Here is an 18,388-nt window from a genome sequence, read left to right on the forward strand (position 1 = left end):
GAGCGGCCACTGCACTCCAGTCTGGGCGACCGAGTGAGACTCCAACTCAAAAAAAAAGCTAGATTGAGCTGCTGTGTGGAGAATGCTTGGAAGGTGCAAGAGTGGGTAAGTTATTGTGGGAGACCAGTGGAGACCAGTTATAGGAGAGGGCGTGGTAGCTTGAGTCAAGGATTGGTTGTGGGGGTGGAGAGAAGTAGGCCGAATGCATTTATGAAGATTGTGTGGGGGGGAGAGGCATTCCAGGATGGTGCCAGGTGTCTGGCCATACAGCAAGGTGGAGAGGGAGCCCTTGCCTAGAGGAGCTCTGGAGAGAGGGGCTTGGCGGGGGGCGATGGGTTCCATTTTGTTTCCATTGCTTTTGGAGTGCGCATGAGCCATTCTAGAGGAGAAACTAGGTAGCCAGTAGCATAGATGGGTCTGGTTAGAGAGGAGATGTTTGGGCTCCAGAGAGAGTGTCAACTAGGAGTTGTTTGTTTATACATGGCCTTTGATGCCAGCACAGTGGTTTCAAGGAGGCTGAAGAGAAGGGAACGTATTTTAAAGTGTGTGTGTGTCAGGCCAGGTGTGGTGGCTCACACCTATAATTCCAGCACATTGGGAGGCCAAGATGAGAGGATTGCCTGAGTCCACGGGTTCGAGACCAGCCTAGGCAACTTGGCAAGACCTCACCTCTATAATAAATCAAGAAAAATTAGCTGAGTGTGGTGGCACATACCTGTAGTTCCAGCTGCTTGGAAGGCTGAGGCAAAAGGATTGCCTGAGCCCAGTAGATCAAGGCTGCAGTGTCCATGAGTGTGCCACGACACAGTGAGACTCTGACTCAAAAAAAAAGTGTGTGTGTCACGGCGGGGGGTGGGGGGAGGGTATGTAACAACACAAAGAGGGGTACCAGGTCCTAAACCAGGGGAAGTGAGGGGCAATTGGAGACCCAAAACTTTACCTGGGTATAGATTACTTTTGTACCTAATACTGTTTTGTAATCCCCACATCTCTATAATAAAATAAAGTTATTAAAAAAAAAGTGTATGTGTCACCTGTGGAGAGTGGGGGGTTGCCAAGAAGTCACATAGGGTGAAGACTAAATATTGGCCATTGGCATTAGTGACCCAGAAGTCACCGGCGACCTTGGTGACAGCAGTTTGAATGGTCGGTGAAATGTAAGCCGGTTGGAGTGGCTGATGATTGGATGGAAGAGAAAACAGTGGAGATTGGGGGTGAGGTTGAGTCAAGAAGCTTGGCTGTGAGAGGAAGGAGAGCATGAATTCTGGGAACATCTGAGAGAGAGCATTTTTTTTTTTAATCTTAGGAGAGACTTGCGACTATTCAAATGCTGATGGAAAGGAGCCAGGGGAAAGCAGGTGGGGAAGGGTAAGCAAAAGCTCCTTGAGGAGGTTAGAGTCCAGGACAGGTGGGGAGACTGGCCTAATTCAGAGGTTGCCTTTGTCACCACCCTGGAGCAAAGGGCAGAGCAGGGGCCCCATGTGGGGAGAGATGCAGGTCTGGTGGCAGGAAGTGGAGGTCTTTCTGGTCTGATGACTTCTCTTTTATTTTTTTACTGTGCAGTAGGAAGTGGAGTTTCCTGGTGAGACTCAGGGGAGTGGTCAAGGTCTGTGGAGAAGTGAATGGTTTGAAGTAAACATTAAAAACAAGAGAGCAGGGTGCAGTAGCTTAAGTCTGTAATCTCAGCACTTTGGGAGGCGGAGGGGAGAGTATTGCCAGAGCACAGGGGTTCAAGACTAGCCTGCGCAACATGGTGCGACCTTGTCTCTGCATCAAAAAAATTAGCGGGATGTGGTGGCATGTGCCTGTAGTTCCAGCTACTTGGAAGACTGAGATGGAAGGATCATCTCAGCCCAGCAGGTCGAGGCTGTGATGGCCTTGATTGTGCCACTGTACTCCCGCCTGGGTGACAGAGTGAGACTCCGACTCAAAAAAATAAATAAATAAATAAAAAGAGTGCTGAAAAGAAAAAGCAGGCCTTGCACTATATTACTGGTTGACGTGATGAAGTCTCTGGAAAAGGACTCTGGCAAATGGGATGTTAGGTTTCTAACTCCTTGTACAAGCAAGGCCTGGCAACTAGGTGCCATACAAATGTCTGTGGAATTGAATTGTTGGCCTGTCTACTATATGCATCTTTTTCAGAGGTTCTCCCTCTTTCCCAGGTGCCTGATGCCCTTAGGCCAAAGCTCCCCACTTGGCACCTTCCCCAGAGGCTAGTTCACATTAGCATGTCGGAGGGGACACTGCTCAGGCTTCACTCCTCCAGCCCCATGTGGCTAGACCCCGTCCCCACCCCAAGTCGGCCATCATCAGCCAGCCTTGCTCTTTCTAGCTGTGACTGGTGGAATTTCAGGACTTACAAACAGTAGAAATGAAAAGGTTTAGGCCCTGGGCAGTATGCTTAGCGGGAGAGAGGCTGGCCTATCATGTGCACTGTTCTAAGTGTTGGGACCTCAGTGCACAAAAGAAGCAATCCCTGCCCTCAAGGTAGGCAGCAATAAGTGCTTTGGAGAAAAACGCAACAGGGGATGGGGGTGTCAGGGGTGCTATGTTTCCACGAAGACATCGCTTGTGAGGTAACATTTGAGCAGATACCTGAAGTGAAGGAATAAGCCCCTCAGGTATCAGAATGAAAGAGTATTCGAGACAGGGAGAATAGAGAAAAAAAAAGCAAGACCCACGTGACCAGAGTGAGTGGACAAGGGGGGAAAGCCCCGGGAACTGAGGACAGAGAGAACAGAAGGCCACAATCCCATTGGGCCTTGGCCTCTAAGGACACTGACTTCTATCCTGAGTTTGATGGGCCATTAGAGAGAGGAGTGGCAGATTTAGCTGCTGGTTTGTGTGTGTGTGTGTGTGTGTGTGTGTGTGTGTGTGTGTGTGTGTATTTATTTGTTTGTTTTTGAGTCACTCTGTCACCCAGGCTGGAGGAGTGCAGTGGCATAATCACGATGATCACAGCTCACAGCAGCCTCGGCCTCCTGGCCTCAGGTGATCCTTACACCTCAGTATCTCAAGTAACTGGGACTATAGGTATGCGCCACCACGCCTGGCTAATTTTTTTATTTTTTGTAGAGACGAGGTTTTGCAATGTTGCCCAGACTGGTTTTGAACTCCTGGGCTCAAGCAATCCTCCCACCTTGCTCTCTCTAAGTGTTGGTATTATAGACGTGAGCCACCCCAACTGGCTAGCTTCTGTTTTTATTTTTATTTTTATTTTTTATTTTTGAGTTGGAGTCTCATTCTGTCACCCAGGCTGGAGTGCAGTATCACTCTCATGGCCACCCCAGCGTCAACCTGCTGGGCTCAGGCGATCCTTCCACCTCAGCCTCCCAAAGTGCTGGGGTTACAGGCTGAGCCACTGAGCCCAGCCCTAGCTTCTGTTTTTAAAAGGGTCACTCTGGCTGGGGTGTGAATGTGCTGTAAATGAGCAAGGCAGAGCAAGAGACCAGCTGTCACCAGTGGGAAGATAGTGGTGGCTTAGACCAGGGTGGTTATCCTGAAAGTGGCGAGAAGTAGTTAGATTAGGGAGATGCTGAGGAGGAGCCAGTGGGATTATGTGGTGTGAGATGGAGAGGAGCCAAAGGTCACTTCATAGATGTTTTTGTCCAAGCAACAGGGTGATTGGAGGTACCATTTCACGAGATGGGGGAGCAGGTTGGGGCAGGGATTGGGTGTTTTAAGTATGTGATGTCTGTTCACCATGGAGGTATAGACTAAGCAGTTGGAATGAGTCTGGAGTTTAGGGGAGAGGTCCAGATTGCGAACAGAAATGAGGGCATTGTCAGCCATAAATGGATGTAAGGCCAGGAGCTGGGATGAGCTCACCAAGAGAATGAGTATACATAGAAGAAAAAGGAGGTCCAGCGCAAGCCTGGAGCTCCAAGAGACAGGAGAACATGACCCAGAAGCTGCCATGATGATCTCTTTGGTGCTTCTCACACTGTCACAGGCTACAGAATCTAGCCTGGGAACTTGCTAAAAAAAAAAAAAAAATCAGACTTTTAGTTGCTGCTGAGAGATCCTGATGCTGATGTATATTACTTAGGATAGGCTAACCTATTGTAACTGAAGTTTGTTCCTCTGGGGTAAGGTGTCCACGTCAGCATTTTTATCATGTTCCAGGGAAAATTGTTAGGCAGAGCGTCTGAGGACCTGACTGCTCAGAGAACTGCTGCTGTGGTTTTGTGCATTGGCATAACCCCCACCTGGACTGAAACTCCTTGACAACAGGAGCTGCCTGGTAACCCATCCCACCCACTTCCTGTAATAGAATAAGGTGCAGGCCTCTGCGTGAAACAGGCGCTGAATAAATTGGGCTAGGAGGGAAGGATGGACATGCATGGTTATTAAATATTTATGTACCAAGCACTGTGTTCTAGTGTAATTTATGTGGATTAGCATATTCAATCTTCACTCCAAGCCTTTGAGGCAGGTACTATTATTGTCCCATTTTTAGATGAGGAAAAGATGACACAGGTAAGTGAATGACTGAAGGGACCAAACCCCAGCAGTCTGGCTCCAGAGCTGGTCTCAAACCAGTAGGTGATACGGCCTCTCATTAGGTCCTCCCCTTTGGTGTCGATTGAAATGTGGTGCATTTTCTCCCAGTCATAACATAGAGCAAAGAGCTCTGGATTTGGAGTAAAAAGTCTATGTTAAAATCCCTGCTGTATCACGCATGAGTTGTAGCTAAAAGTCACCAAAAGTTCAAGTCAAGATTTCTGAATACTTACTGGCATGTCTGTTTTGTAGCCTGTCTAGGGTGGTCCCAGTTTCCTCCCCTTTTCTCAGAGCACCCTGGAGGCCATGGAGTGTATGTAGTGTGGGGCTGGGCAAAAGCTGGGCCTAGTCCTTGCTTGAAAGTGCTTCCAAATTCCAAGCTAAATCTAAACTGCTGTCTCTTGGCTGTATATCCAAGCTTGAGGGGCCGCTGGAATCCCATTCACTTTCCAAGTGTGTGTGTTCTTTGTGCCTTTCTATATGAGCAAATAGGATGGTCGGGAATAGAGAAGGGGAGAAAACTGTGAGTGTGAGATGACAGCCCCATAACTCATGCCCGCTCATATTTGGAAATACAGTCTGACTGGGGAAAAGGGAGCCTGGCAATGAGAAGTGGGAGTTATGCCAAGAACAGAGGGCAGAGGGCTGACCCAGCCTCAGGAAGCCCTGCAGGCGAGGGTTGCTGACAAGGAGACTGCCAGAGGTGTGGTCAGGGCTGGGAGAACCAACAAGTACAGGACCCCAGGACCCAGCAATCAGGGAGTTTCAAGAAGGAAGTGCTAAATATCACATAAAGGGCAGGATTTAGGAGAGACTAATCAGCAAATCTGATGATGTGATTAGAGTTTAGATCAGCAAACCAACATTATATGCTTTTACAGATGACACAGGGCCTCATACACATGCACCTGAACACCGATGACCCCCTCACCCCAGTTTATTCCAAGTAGGTACAGAAGAGCTCGGGAGGGTAGGGAAGACTGCAGGGAGGTGCTGATGGTTGTCTGATGAGGAACACAGGTCTGTCGGCGCCATCTGCAAAGTGTGTTTCTATCAGGTACTGCTCTGGAACCAGGAATGGGAGGCAGGGTGGGGAGGGGGAGAAGTGACTGGTGGGGTATTGCTGGGCTGAGATGGTGAATGGGCAGGAGCTCCAGGAGGAGGGAATCTGGGCCCACTGTGCTGTGTTTTTGTTTCCCCATCAGTGTCTTCCTACGGTAGGCTCTCAGTAAAAAAAATGATTTACAGAAAGGGAGCAACTGAATGAATAATTGTTTAGTGGGAGATGGTCCAGTGTAACCATGAATTCAAAACAACGCACTGGGTGAAGTGAGGAGGCAAGCATGTTCGGAGGATAAAATAGAGAAACAAGTAAAATGGCAACAGAAGGCAGCTCTGCATAGAAGGAAAGCAGTTGGCTTTGTTCAGGGTCCCAAGTGAGTGGAGCAGCATGGGAAGGGTGGGCGGGGAGCTAATGAAAAGCTCATGCCTTGAAAACCATGGAAATAGGTAGAGTGTGGTGAGTACAAGTAAATGTAAGTCAGCCGTGTTGTGCCATCTGACGTCACGATGGTGACCCTGGGCCTCCCTAGAACGACTGAAGGTAGGGAGGGTGAACTCACAGGACTTGACCATGATCAGACCACTTCTACTAATCACATTCACCTCTGGGCCAGGACAAGGAGGTAGAGATACGGAAAAAGCAAAGTCCACTCACAGAGAACAGACAGATGGGTGAGGAAACAGAGCATAAAAAGAGCTTAGGAAGGAAATGGGAATATTTTGCCTTGGCAAGCCTCCAGGGGGCCGAGGGAGTTGTATTCTCACTTGAAGGGGTGTCTTCAGGAAAAAGGATCTGCCTGCTCCCTGTAGTCCCAAACAACTGACTTACCACCCTTCACCCTCACTTTCCTCATCTCATTGGATGGCACCACCTCGGTCTAGGAGTTGAGGCCCAAATCCTGAGAGTCAGCCTTGATTCCCCCAAGCCTTCAAGCCTCACATTCGATTGCCAAGTCCTCTGGATTCTACTGTGAAAAACCAAACCTCCCCCACCCACTCTCCCCCATTTGCTCGATTCCCCCCACCACATCATAGCCCAGGCCTGTGCCGTGTCTCCCCAGCTACGGCAGCATCTCCACCGGGTGTGTATCAGCCTCCTAACTGCCTTCCCTGCTACTTCCTGCCCTCCACAGTCCATTCTGCATTCAGCATCTGTAATGGTCTTTTCAGATTCCAAAGTAGACACTGCCTAGCTGCCTAAGGCACTCAGGCAGTTCCCCATGGCTCTTCCCTTAGAATAAATTCCAACTTCCCCCAGTCTACCAGCTCATATGCCCTGGCTCCTGTCTTAGCTCCTGTCACCCTTCCTCTCACTCATGACACTTAGACCACACTGGCCTCCTTTCTGTTTCTCAGACATGCCAAGCGCATTCCCAGAATTGATCAACGCCCTCACACCACTCCTCACACTGGCTCACTCTCACCCTTCAGGTTGCTGCTGCTCAGTTACCATCTCTGCCATGAGGCCTTCCAGTCTCGAATGGCAACCCTTGTTTCTCTTGCTTATTTGCTTCAAAGGGCTTGTCACAGTCTCTAAATTGCCTCCTTCCTTTGGTCCTCTGTGTCCTCCTTAGTTGCTAGCTCCACAGGAGCAGGCATGGACCATCTGTCTTCTTCACCCCTTGTGCCCAGAGCCTGATACAAAACCTGGCATGTCAGGCAGTCAGAGTAAGGGATGGATGGAGGGGCTCTGCAGCAAATGCTTAATAGTAATAACAGTCAAAGCCTGTCTAGCACTTTCCCTGTACCACCATTACAAGCTCTTCATGCATGGGGACTGCGGGGATCAGTGGGGGTCAGCCAACCTTTTCTGTGAAGAATCAAGTAGTAACTAAGTATTTTAGGCCTTGTGGGCCATATGGTCTGTGAGGCAACTTACTCAACTCTGCTGTGGTAGTGCATCAACAACCATAGGTGATATGTAAATGAATGGATATGGCTGTGTTCCAATAAAAACTTTATTTAAAAAAACAAATGGTGGGCCAGCCAACCTCTGATATATTAACTTATTTAATCATCAAAAGTTCTATGAAGCCTAGGAAACATAGCAAGACCACTACAAAAAATAAAAAAAAAATTAGCTAGGCATGGTAGAACCTCTCTGTAGTCCCAGTTACTCAGGAAATTAAGGTAGGAATCACTTGAGCCCAGGAGGTCAAGGCTGTGGTGAGCCGTGATCATGCCACCACACTCCAGTCTGGGCAACATAGCAAGACCCTGACTCAAAAAAAAAGTTCTATGAGGTTTTGTTATTATCACCATTTTACAGATACAGAAACTGAAAAGCATAGAGACTAAGTAACTTGCTTGAGGTCACATGGCTATTAAGGGATAAAGGCAGGATTTGAATCCAGGCAGGTCCATTCTAGAGTCCATGGTAGTGACCATCATACTACACTGCCTCTTGGCAGATTTTGGAGGGGCAAGGAGGAACCTTAGGGTCTCCTTATCCCCTGAGAGCCTCCACCACTTCCAGGCAATAGGACCTCTCCAAGCCTCCATTTCCTCATTCAAAAAATGGAGAGTGATGATAATATATATGGCATAGGGTTGTTGTCAGGATTTTTTTTTTCAGAGACAGGCCTTTACTCTGTCTCCCAGGCTGGAGCCTTGACTCAACTGATCCTCCCACCTCAGCCTCCCAAGTTGCTGGAATTGTAGGCATGGGCCAAGAGCGTCAGGCTATTGTCATAATTTAAATGAGCGAATGCATGTAAATTAGCTAGCTCTGTGCCTAGACATAGCCTCAGTAAATGTAATCCTAACCTGTTTCTGATTCCAGCCCTTACATTCCATTCACACATTTTCATATCATCCCCTCGCCTTCTGCTTCAATCAGCGTAGTTCTAGATTGTCTTAATGGCCCTTTTCCACTGTGGTCCCACCTAATCCTCTGTCTCCTTGTTTACCAGACATTGAGCACTCTGGGTCAGGTGTGGGACCAAGTCTGAGGATCTGGAGACTGATGAGAATAATCCCTCCCTTGAAGAATTTAGCTGTCCCTAGATAGCTGTAGGGACTGTGACAGCGCTGGAGCTGAGGATGGGGACTGAGCACACTGGGGGTCAAACAAGGCTTTTTTTTTTTTTTTAATCTGAGTGTCACTCTATCACTCAGGCTGGAGTGCAGTGGTCCACTCACAGCCACCACAGCCTTGACCAGCTGGGCTCAGGCGATTCTTCCGGCTCAGCCTTTCAAGTAGCTGGAACCACAGTTGCAAGCCACCACACCCAGCCAATTTTTTATTTACGTTAGAGACAAGGTCTCGCCAAGTTGCCTGGCTGGTCTCAAACTCCTGGGCTCAGGCAGTCCTCTCGCCTATGCCTCCCAAAGTGCTGGGATTATAGGCGTGAGCCACCATGCCTGGCCAAACAAGACTTCTTAGGATGGCTTTTGTGTGGGAAGTCAGCGGTCACTTTATTGCTTTTTTTCTCTTGGCCTGAGAGCAAATCTAAAAGTTTTTCTGGATACGTGAAAATGATCATCAGAGTCAGATGAACGCTGGATGATTCTGAAGAGGAGAGAGTTCCACTAAAGGCTTCTGTATAAGCGAGACTGACTCCATGCGGCAGCAGCCTCAGGCACACGTGGGTGTGTGGCCCAGGGTGAATTCGGGGTGGGGAAGGTTGCAGGGATGTCCTTCAGCCTTTGCACTCCCTTCTACTCACCAACAGTGTTTGCTGCCCTGCTAGGAAAATGAGGAACCAGAGGTTGCCTGACAACTTAGAGAGAAGACACACTTCTCTTTAAAGGGATTAAAATCATACCCACGTCACTCTTCATCCTGTTCTCAAGAAAACCTTCTTCTGAGAAAGCATAAGGGGAGAAAAAAACACACGCAGTCTCTGCCTCTGAGATACCAAAGCCACTCATCCTGGGGCCAGGACAGTGGGCTGATGAACTGTTGTCACATCTCTCCTGGCTGTTGTGTCACTTGGTCTCTGCATAATCTCCTCACCACATAAGACCTGATGGAAAGTGGCCTATTTACTTATCCAAGGCCCTTCCTTTTTGTCTTACTTGCCTGGTTAAAGTAAAATAAAACCAGTTTCTCCCAGAGATTACCCAAAGGTTTTGAGGGGTTGTTGTTTTAGGCTGTGGGACTAATCTACCAACAGTGGCAAGGAAGAGAAAGTTAAGTTTGGAGCAGAACCCTAGCAGTTGTCTGGAAGGATTTCTTCTTCAGCCTCCGAGGAAACATCTCCCTGGGCCACTGCAGACAGAGCTTTGGAACAGCTTCAAGCCCATTTCAGTTCTCCTTTGTTGCAGGAGGATAACATAATAAAGTGCTTTTCGCTGGGCTCGGTGGCTCAGCCTGTAATCCCGTGCTTTGGGAGGCTGAGGTGAGTGGATTGCCTGAGCCCGCGGGTTCGAGACCCACCTGGGCAACTTGGCGAGACCTCATCTCTACAATAAATCAAAAAATTAGCCAGGTGTGGCAGCGCGCACCTGTAGTTCTAGCTACTTGGAAGGCTGAGGCAGAAGGATCGCCGGAGCCCAGCAGGTCAAGGCTGCGGTGGCCGGAAGCAGCCACTGCACTCCAGTCTGGGCGACTGAGTGAGACTCCAACTCAAAACAAACAAACAAACAAACAAACAAACTTAAAAATTAAAAAAAATATAAAGTGCTTCCCCCCCCCCTTCTTTTTTAACTTTCCTGGTAGAAACTATTCTTCCTGGGAGAGCAGAATCACAATATTCAAGGCCAGGCATGACCTTGAGGGAGGGAACTGCCTGTCCTCCTAGCCAGTGAGCATCTGGCAACTAACTCAGGGCTGTTCTCTTTTAAAATACTGCTTGGGCACGGATTCCAGAGTCTTCTTGGGTCACTACATTTTAGGATTGGGCATTTTAACTCTTCCTTATCACCAGCCACGATCTCTCCCCTTGAAGCCCAGGACCCTTTGTTGGGCCTTGGGTGGGTTTAGGGAATAACAGGTTTGCACCCTCCCCATGCTTCTGAATGCTGGTGTTAGGGAGTTGGCTCCTTCTATTCTCGATGAGACCTGAGCAGAGCTGGGAAATGAACAGTTTACCTTCTAGCAGCCCATTCCCAAAGGTGATTAAAGCCATGGAGGAGACCTGGTCACTGTTGAGATGAAGCCCAGCACCAAGAGATGGGGGAGAAACCCCTGGCTTGCCCCTCCCCCCACCCTTCAGTCTTCTGCCAGTGCCTCTCATTGTGGAACCTAGTCAGGGAGCCTGGGAAACAGAGTTTGTGGGGTCAAACCGTCACCCCACCTCGGCAGACAAACCAAGGCAGATTAAGAATAGGAATTTGAACAAACAGGCAAATGACTGGCATATTCCCTTAATTCCACTTCAGCTTCAGTTCATCATTCACCGGTCTAGAACTTTTGTGATATCTTCTGGGAAATTCTTTTATCTCCTTCACCTAAAAATGCATCCTCTTCTTTCAAGACTAACTGAGGTGATTTCTTCTCTGTGACATTAGCACAGGCATCCCAGAAACTGTTAGCTACCTCTCATCTGGGCTGTAACAGTTCTTTGTCTAAATCCCTTTTTGTGGTACTTGTCACTGGGATATGTATCGTTTCTCTGTCTGGTTTCCTGTGCCCTAGAGGATCTTAAGAGCAGACACAGCGTCACAGCCTCTGCATTCGCAGGACCTAACCCAAGATATGGACATTCTGAATCTGTGTAAGCGTGTACAGATGAGAAGACTCCGAGGATGTCTTGCCCAAGGTTTCATAGCTGGTGACTGACAGAGCAAGATTTGTTTTTTACAAAGATGGGTACAATTCAGGGTTAGGTATACAAACATTGATCATGCAGGTAGTAGAGCAAGATTGAGCCCAGGTTTCTGGTCCTGTGATCTTTTCACTCTGAGATTTGATCTCTAGTAATGACTAATTCCCCAAGAATCAGAACTTGAAACCCCTGGAGACATAGTTTCTGAATTTTAACATGATATATAAAAACATTCCCAATTTTTCCAAAACTTCATTAACCCAAACAAGATGTTGGGGGCTATGGAGAGAATGTGGACAAATGACAACTGACCTTTCTTTGTCAAAAATTCTTAAGATGGGCCAAGTGCAGAGGTGATATATAATGCCTGTAATAGCACTTTGGGAGGCTGAGGTGGGTGGATTGCTTGCCCAGGAGTTTGAGATCAGCCTGGACAACATAGCAAGACCATGTCACCACAAAAAAAAATCAAAAAAATTAATCACTGGCATGTGCCTGTAGTCCCAGCTAATAGGAGGCCGACATAGAAGGAGGTCGAGGCTGCAGTGAGCCATGATCATGCCACTGCACTCCAGCCTGAGCAACAGAGTGAGACCCTGACTCAAAAAAAAAAAAAATTCTGTAAGATACATGTCCTTTTGTTGCAACTAAAAGCTAAATCACTGCTTCAGAATGTTAGAATATTTATTTTATGTTCCCCAGAAATAAATCAGAAGAAATATGCAAGTAAAGAATTTAAATTGTGACATCTACAGCTTTCCTTTGGAATTCCTAAAAAATTCTCATGGAAAAGATGCATTAATTTATGAACAAAGAAGATGGCATTTAAAAGAAACTCAGTAAGAGTTCTTAGGGAATGGATAGGATGTGATTTTCTCTTGTCTTTTTTGGTTTGAGTTAATAACTCTTCGGCAGGAGTACCACACAGTACATCCTGTCAGTGGCAGGAATAATAGGCTGTTAACTACAGAAAGGTGATATATAAGCTCTGTTTTTAGTAGTTTTGATTTTTTTTTTCTTGATTTGCAAGAACTGAACTTCTTTGCTTTTCCTGTTATATAAGCGGTTATACACAGAGGAGAGAGATTTTAATAAAATGGAGTGCTTACTCATTTCCACTAAATAGCTGCCTGGGAATGACATACCAGCTGGAAGCATCTAATTAATTAGATAAATAGATTTGTTAGTCGAAGAAACATCCATCTTTTTAGTTCTGTCTATTGGGCTCTTCCATGCCAGTGAACACAGTGGGTCTGGACCTGAGGAAGCTTCAGAGGAAGGAAACAGATACTGCCCTGGGAGACACCACAGCTCTGTTTCTATGCCAGAACATTGCCTTGAAACGTCTGAAGTCCATGTCTCATAGCTGAACATAAGTGTTTACTTTTTTAAACATGTAATGAAATTAAAACCCAATTTCATAAAACCAACTACTGGAAAAGACACCAACAGATTAGAGGGCGAACAAGATCAGAGATAACTTTGGCATTTTGAATAGGCCTGGGAAATAAACACGCGGCTAGAAATAGGAAGGACAGGGCATTCAGTCCTCAGAACTCTGCTGGAACAGCTCTCACTGGCAAAGTACTTAACAGGTTCTTACTTACTTCAGGTAAGTTCAGGTAAGAGCAAATTGTGTGTATCTCTTCCCAACTTGAGTTCGGTGACCTCTTCCATCATGAACTTGAAATTAGCCATGGTGAGAGTATTTAACCACAGAAATTGGCAAATGCTACAAATTGGAGCTTTTCTCCAGTTGAGCAGATTATTAAACAGTTACTAGTACATCATTGTCTGGGGCTTCCTGACCCCTTTCAGGAAATTGGCATGGTTAAAACTATTTTCATAATAGCATTAAGACATTGTTTGCCATTTTTACTCTCCTTTCATGACTACTGCACAGAGGTGTTTTCTTTTTTCTTTTCTTTCCTTTTTTTTTTTTTGAGTCAGAGTCTCATTCTGTCACCCAGGCTGGAGTGCAGTGGCATGCTCATGACCACTGCAGCCTTGACCTGCTGGGCTCAGTGATCCTTCTGCCTCAGCCTTCCAAGTAGCTGGAACTACTAGCGTACACCACCACACCCAGATAATTTTTTGATTTATTGTAGAGACGAGGTCTTGCCAAGTTGCCTAGGTTGGTCTTGAATCCCAGGGCTCAAGCAATCCTCTCTCCTCTGCCTCCTTAAGTGCTAGGATTAAAGGCGTGAGTCACTGTGCCCAGCCTCAGGAGTTTTTCTAAAGCTGCATGATATGTGATATGCAACAGACTGAATGTAGGAGCAGATATGAAAATCCAGCTGTCTTCTATTAAGCAAGAGATTAAAGAAATATGCAAAAATGGTTCCACTCCTCTTGCTTATTTTTTTGGGAAATGATTATTTGTCATAAAAACATTGTGTTAACATATAATTGACTTATTATCTTAAACTAAATACAATTTTAATTCCTCAGTTTTAATCTCAAATACGGTAAATATCAATAGATATAACCACATAAACAAAAACTATTAGGGAGTCTCAATTTAAAAAAAAAGATTTTATAATAGAGCAGTTTTAGGTTCACAGCAAATTTGAGTGGAAGTTCAGTTTATCAGTTCTTTCTTTCATGGATTTTGCCTTTGGTGTTGTATTAAAAAGCCATTGCCAAGCCCAAGATCATCTAGATTTTCCCCTCTGTTATCTTCTAGGAGTCTTATAGTTTTGCATTTTGTATTTATGTCTGTGATTCATTCTGAGTTAATTTTAGTGAAGTGTGTATGGTATGTGTCTAGTTCCATTTTTTGCATGTGGATGTCCAGTTGTTCCAGCAACATTTGTTGGAAAGACTATCTTTGCATCATTGTTCTGCCTTTGCTCCTTTGTTAAAGGTCCGTTGACTATATTTATGTGGGTTTATTTCCAGGCTCACTATTCTCTTCCATGGATCTATTTGTCTATTGTTTCGGCTATACTACACTGTCTTGATTATTGCAGCTTTATAATAAGTGTTGAAGCTGGGTAGTGTCAGTCTTCCAAATTTGTTCTTCTCCTTTAATATTGTGTTGACTATTCTGAGTTTGGTTCCTCATTTTTAAGAATGTTATCTAAGTCAGTTTGTGTGCTGCTATAACAAGATACCTCAGGTTGGGTAATGTATAAAGAAGAAGATTATATTTCTCACAGTTTAGATGCCAGCAGGTTCAGTGTCTGGAGAAGTCTTGTTCTCCTCTTCCAAGATGGTGCCTTGTTACTGTGTCCTCACATGGCAGAAAGTAGAAGGGCAAAAGAACCTAGCTAGTTTCCTTAAGGCCACTTACAGGATACTGATTCCATGAGGGCAGAGTCCTCATGACTTAATCACCTTCTAAAGGCCCCGTCTCAACTGGGCTCGGTGGCTTAGCCTGTAATCCTGCTACTTTGGGAGGCTGAGGTGAGTGGATTGCCTGAGCCCGCGGGTTCGAGACCCGCCTGGGCAGAGAGACCTCATCTCTACAATAAATCAAAAAATTAGCCAGGCATGGTTGCATGCGCCTGTAGTTCTGGCTACTTGGAAGGCTGAGGTGGGAGGATCACCGGAGCCCAGCAGGTCAAGGCTGCGGTGGCCGGGAATGGCCACTGCACTCAATTCTGGGCGACAGAGTGAGACTCCAACTCAAAAAAAAAACACACAAAAAATAAATAAAATAAAGGCCCTGCCTCTTAGTACGATCACACTGGGTCTTAGGTTTCAACATATGAATTTGGAGGGCACACATACAGTCAAATAATAGCAAGTGTGAAGATGGATCCTGAGACCAAAAAGTTGGAAAACTGCTGTTATAGAGAAAGATAGACATACACACAGATGAGTGCAATAGAGTATTGCATTAGGAAGAGCATAGGTAGTAGTGCAGGGACAACTGAACTGAGTTTTTTGCATCCTGCTTCCTTGCTCTGGGGGCTGAATGGGCCTGTCGCTTTAAGGTACATCTCTGAGAGTCCAAATTTAGATGCTGTGTAACACAGACATGAGCCTGTTCTCAGGAGAGAACCTCAGAGGGGCACAGAACATGACATAAGGGCACAGAATGTGCAGCGTCAACCTCCCTTGGGACTACAGGACAGGTTAGGGCAGTTTGAAATGGGCTTTTCTGGTTCACTGAGAGAAAGATGGCTCTCGGTTAGGAGGGTTATGCATGTAAATCAAGTGCTCTGCCTCTTCATCTTCAGAGTTAAGACTTTTGTTAAGACCCAAGAGTCAGCTGTGTTAAAAAGGAGAACATTCATATCTTATACTGCACACCTACCACCTTTCAAGTTTTGCAGGAACCACATGCAGAGGGGAAAAGACAGGGCTTAGGTCTCAAATCCCAGGATTTCAAACAAACAAACAAAAATTCCCTGACCTACAGGGAAGAAAGCTGTATTTGCCAAAAGAGGCCAGTTGCTAACTCTGTTCCATTCACCCAGGCCACACCCCAGGCTCAAGCCACTCCAGAGTAAGAGAGGCCGACCAGAGTACACAGGAGAGAAAGGCCAGCAGGTGTCGTGAGCTGAGCTGAGTGTTGAATGGGGCCAGACATCTCGCCTAGCTCGTTAGGCCACGCAGCTGCTCCCAGGCCTCATTGACCCTATCAGCTGCAGGGAGTCATGAGGGATCTCAAGAGCAAGTGAGTCTGTAGGCAAAGCCTTCCTGTCCCCAGCCACATAGAAGGACATCTGCGGGGACCACCCCAGAAGACCTCTTTTAACCATTTACGAGACACTCTGAAAGCACCCCACCCCACACTATGCCCAAAAGTAACAATATTTCTGCTGGGAAGATAGGGCTGTTCTTAACCTGGGGACTACCAGTGGGTTCAGAAGGTCCTGAAATGCCCAGAAATTGGGTGTGTGAACTATTTTGTGGAGACGTGGTCTAGAGTTTCCATCACATTTCAAAGGTAGAGGGAAGTTAACCTTAAAAAGTTTAACCTTTAAAAGGTTAAGGCCAGGCATGGTGGCTCATGCCTGTAATCCCAGCGTTTTGGGAGGCCGAGGTAGGAGAGTTTCTTGAGACCAAGAGTTTTAGATCAGTCTGGGCAAAGCAGTAAGACCTTGTCACTACAAAAAATTTTTTTAAAAAAAATTGGCCAAGTGTGGTGGTGTTTGCCTGTGGTTCTAGCTACTCCAGAGCCTGAAGCAAGAGGATCACTTGAGCTCAGGAGGTTGAGGCTGCAGTGAGCTGTGATCATGCCACTGCACTCCAGCCTGGGTGACAGAGCAACACCCTGCCTCAAAAAACAATAATAATAATAATCGCTATATTAGAGGTCAACACTAGTGATAGCAGCACTTTTGAGGGTTTTTCATAAAGCCCATTCAAATAGCATTCATTCAACAGATAGCTACATTGTTCTCCATTCCAGACACAGACACAGTGCTGGAGCTGAGGATGCCATAATGAGCAAGACGAGATGCAATCTGTCTATCCTGGAGGGACACATAATCAAATAATCATTCACATGTGGTCTTATTGCAAACCAAGTGTTGCTCTGAAGGAAAGGAAGTTGGTTCTATGAGAGAGATAACTTAGTGGATCTTTAATTGTGTATATTTATTTTTGAATAGGTAATGCATTCCTGTTAAATAATTCAAAAGGTTTATATGGTGGAAAGTCTTCCCCCTGCCTCACCCACCCACCTGAGGTACTCTCTGAATGCCATATGTATGTTTTAGACACTGGTGAGTAGGCCTTCTGCTATTAGTCTAGGAGAAGAGAAAGCTTACCTGAGGATATGATGCTTGAAATAAAATGCGAAGCATAGATATGAGTTAACTAAGTGAGGAGGCCTGGAAGGGGATAGGGGAGCATACCTTAACAGCTTGTGCAGAGGCCCTGTGGCAGGCAAGAGCTTGTGTGGCTGGAGTTCAGAAAGCAAGGGAAGGGAGGTCTGGGAGGTTGCTGGGTGAACAGAGCCCTGGGAAGTCACTGAAAGAGGAGGGACGATAACCCTAAATTGTACTTGCATTTTGAAAATATCACCCTGGCTATGGTATGGTGATATTACTTAGTTCAGGTGAGAAATGATGTGGCTTGTTATTTGTCTTTGTTTTGAGCTGCTATAATAAAGCTCCATAGACTATGTAGTTTATAAACAACAGAAATTTCTCACAGTTCTGGAAACTGAAAGTTTGAGAACAGGGTGCCAGCATGGTTGGGTTTTGGTGAGTTTCCTTTTCTGGGTTGCAGACTTATTGCTGTATCATCACATGGCAGCAAGAAGGCAAGGAAGCTCTCTGGCCTCTTTAGAGGTGGGATCTCGCTATGCTACCCAGGCTGGACTCAAACTTCTGGGCTCAAGTGATCCTCCCTCAGCCTCCCAAGTAGCTGGAACTACAGGCACATGCCACCACACCCGGCTCTCTCTGTCCTCTTTTTAAGGGCACTGTGCAGTCCCATTCATGAGAGCTCTGCTCTCATGACCTCACTACCTGCTAAAGGCTCTATATCCTAATACTGTGTCACATTGGAGTTAAGATTTCAACATATGAATTTTATGGGGACATGAACATTCAGTCTATTATAGTGGTAGTGATAGATAAATAGATACTGCAAGAAATGTATTTGTGTGCAAGTTTCTTGCTTCTGAATAAAAGTTTTTTTTTGAGTTGGAGTCTTACTATGTCATCCAGGCTAGAGTGCAGTGGCATGCTCATGCCACCACAGCCTCGACCTGCTGGGCTCAGGTGATCCTTCTGCCTCAGCCTTCCAAGTAGCTGGAACTACAGGCATGCACCACCATGCCCAACTAATTTTTTAAAATTTATTGTAGAGATGAGGTCTTACCAAGTTGCCCAGGCTGGTGTGGAAGCCGTGGGCTCAGGCAATCCTCTCACCTCGGCCTCCCAAAGTGCTGGGTTTATAGGCGTGAACCACCATGCCCAGCCACTTCTGAAAAATTTTAACAAAACATTTCATTTCTCTCAATTGAGTGACGGAAAAATTTACAACAATTTACTTGTAATTAGTTAACACACCAGGCTATACTTTGTCCAAGCATATGACTAAACTGATAGGATAAATTAGCATCCTGTAAAAAGTTGATGAACAGTGAGTGGATTGCCTGAGCCTGCGGGTTTGAGACCCACCTGGGCAACTTGGTGAGACCT

At 46.1% G+C, this 18,388-nt stretch overlaps 1 protein-coding gene and 1 long non-coding RNA gene across 2 annotated transcripts in view; one reads left to right on the forward strand and one right to left on the reverse strand.

Annotated features, from left to right (window-relative positions):
• The window catches only part of LOC103260230, a 55,006-nt gene that overhangs the window by 5,971 nt on the left and 30,647 nt on the right, over nt 1–18,388 (reverse strand). The window lies entirely within an intron of this gene.
• Nucleotides 11,264–18,388, forward strand: part of TRAF5 (TNF receptor associated factor 5) — a 29,733-nt gene continuing 22,608 nt past the window's right edge. Inside the window, exon 1 of the mRNA XM_008057874.2 lies at nt 11,264–11,285. The gene's annotated coding sequence lies outside the window, so the exon portion shown is untranslated. The remainder of the gene's footprint in view (nt 11,286–18,388) is intronic.

This window comes from Carlito syrichta, unplaced genomic scaffold (assembly GCF_000164805.1).
Source record: "Carlito syrichta isolate Samal-C Ts95f unplaced genomic scaffold, Tarsius_syrichta-2.0.1 Scaffold303148, whole genome shotgun sequence".
Taxonomy (NCBI): Eukaryota; Metazoa; Chordata; class Mammalia; order Primates; family Tarsiidae; genus Carlito; species Carlito syrichta.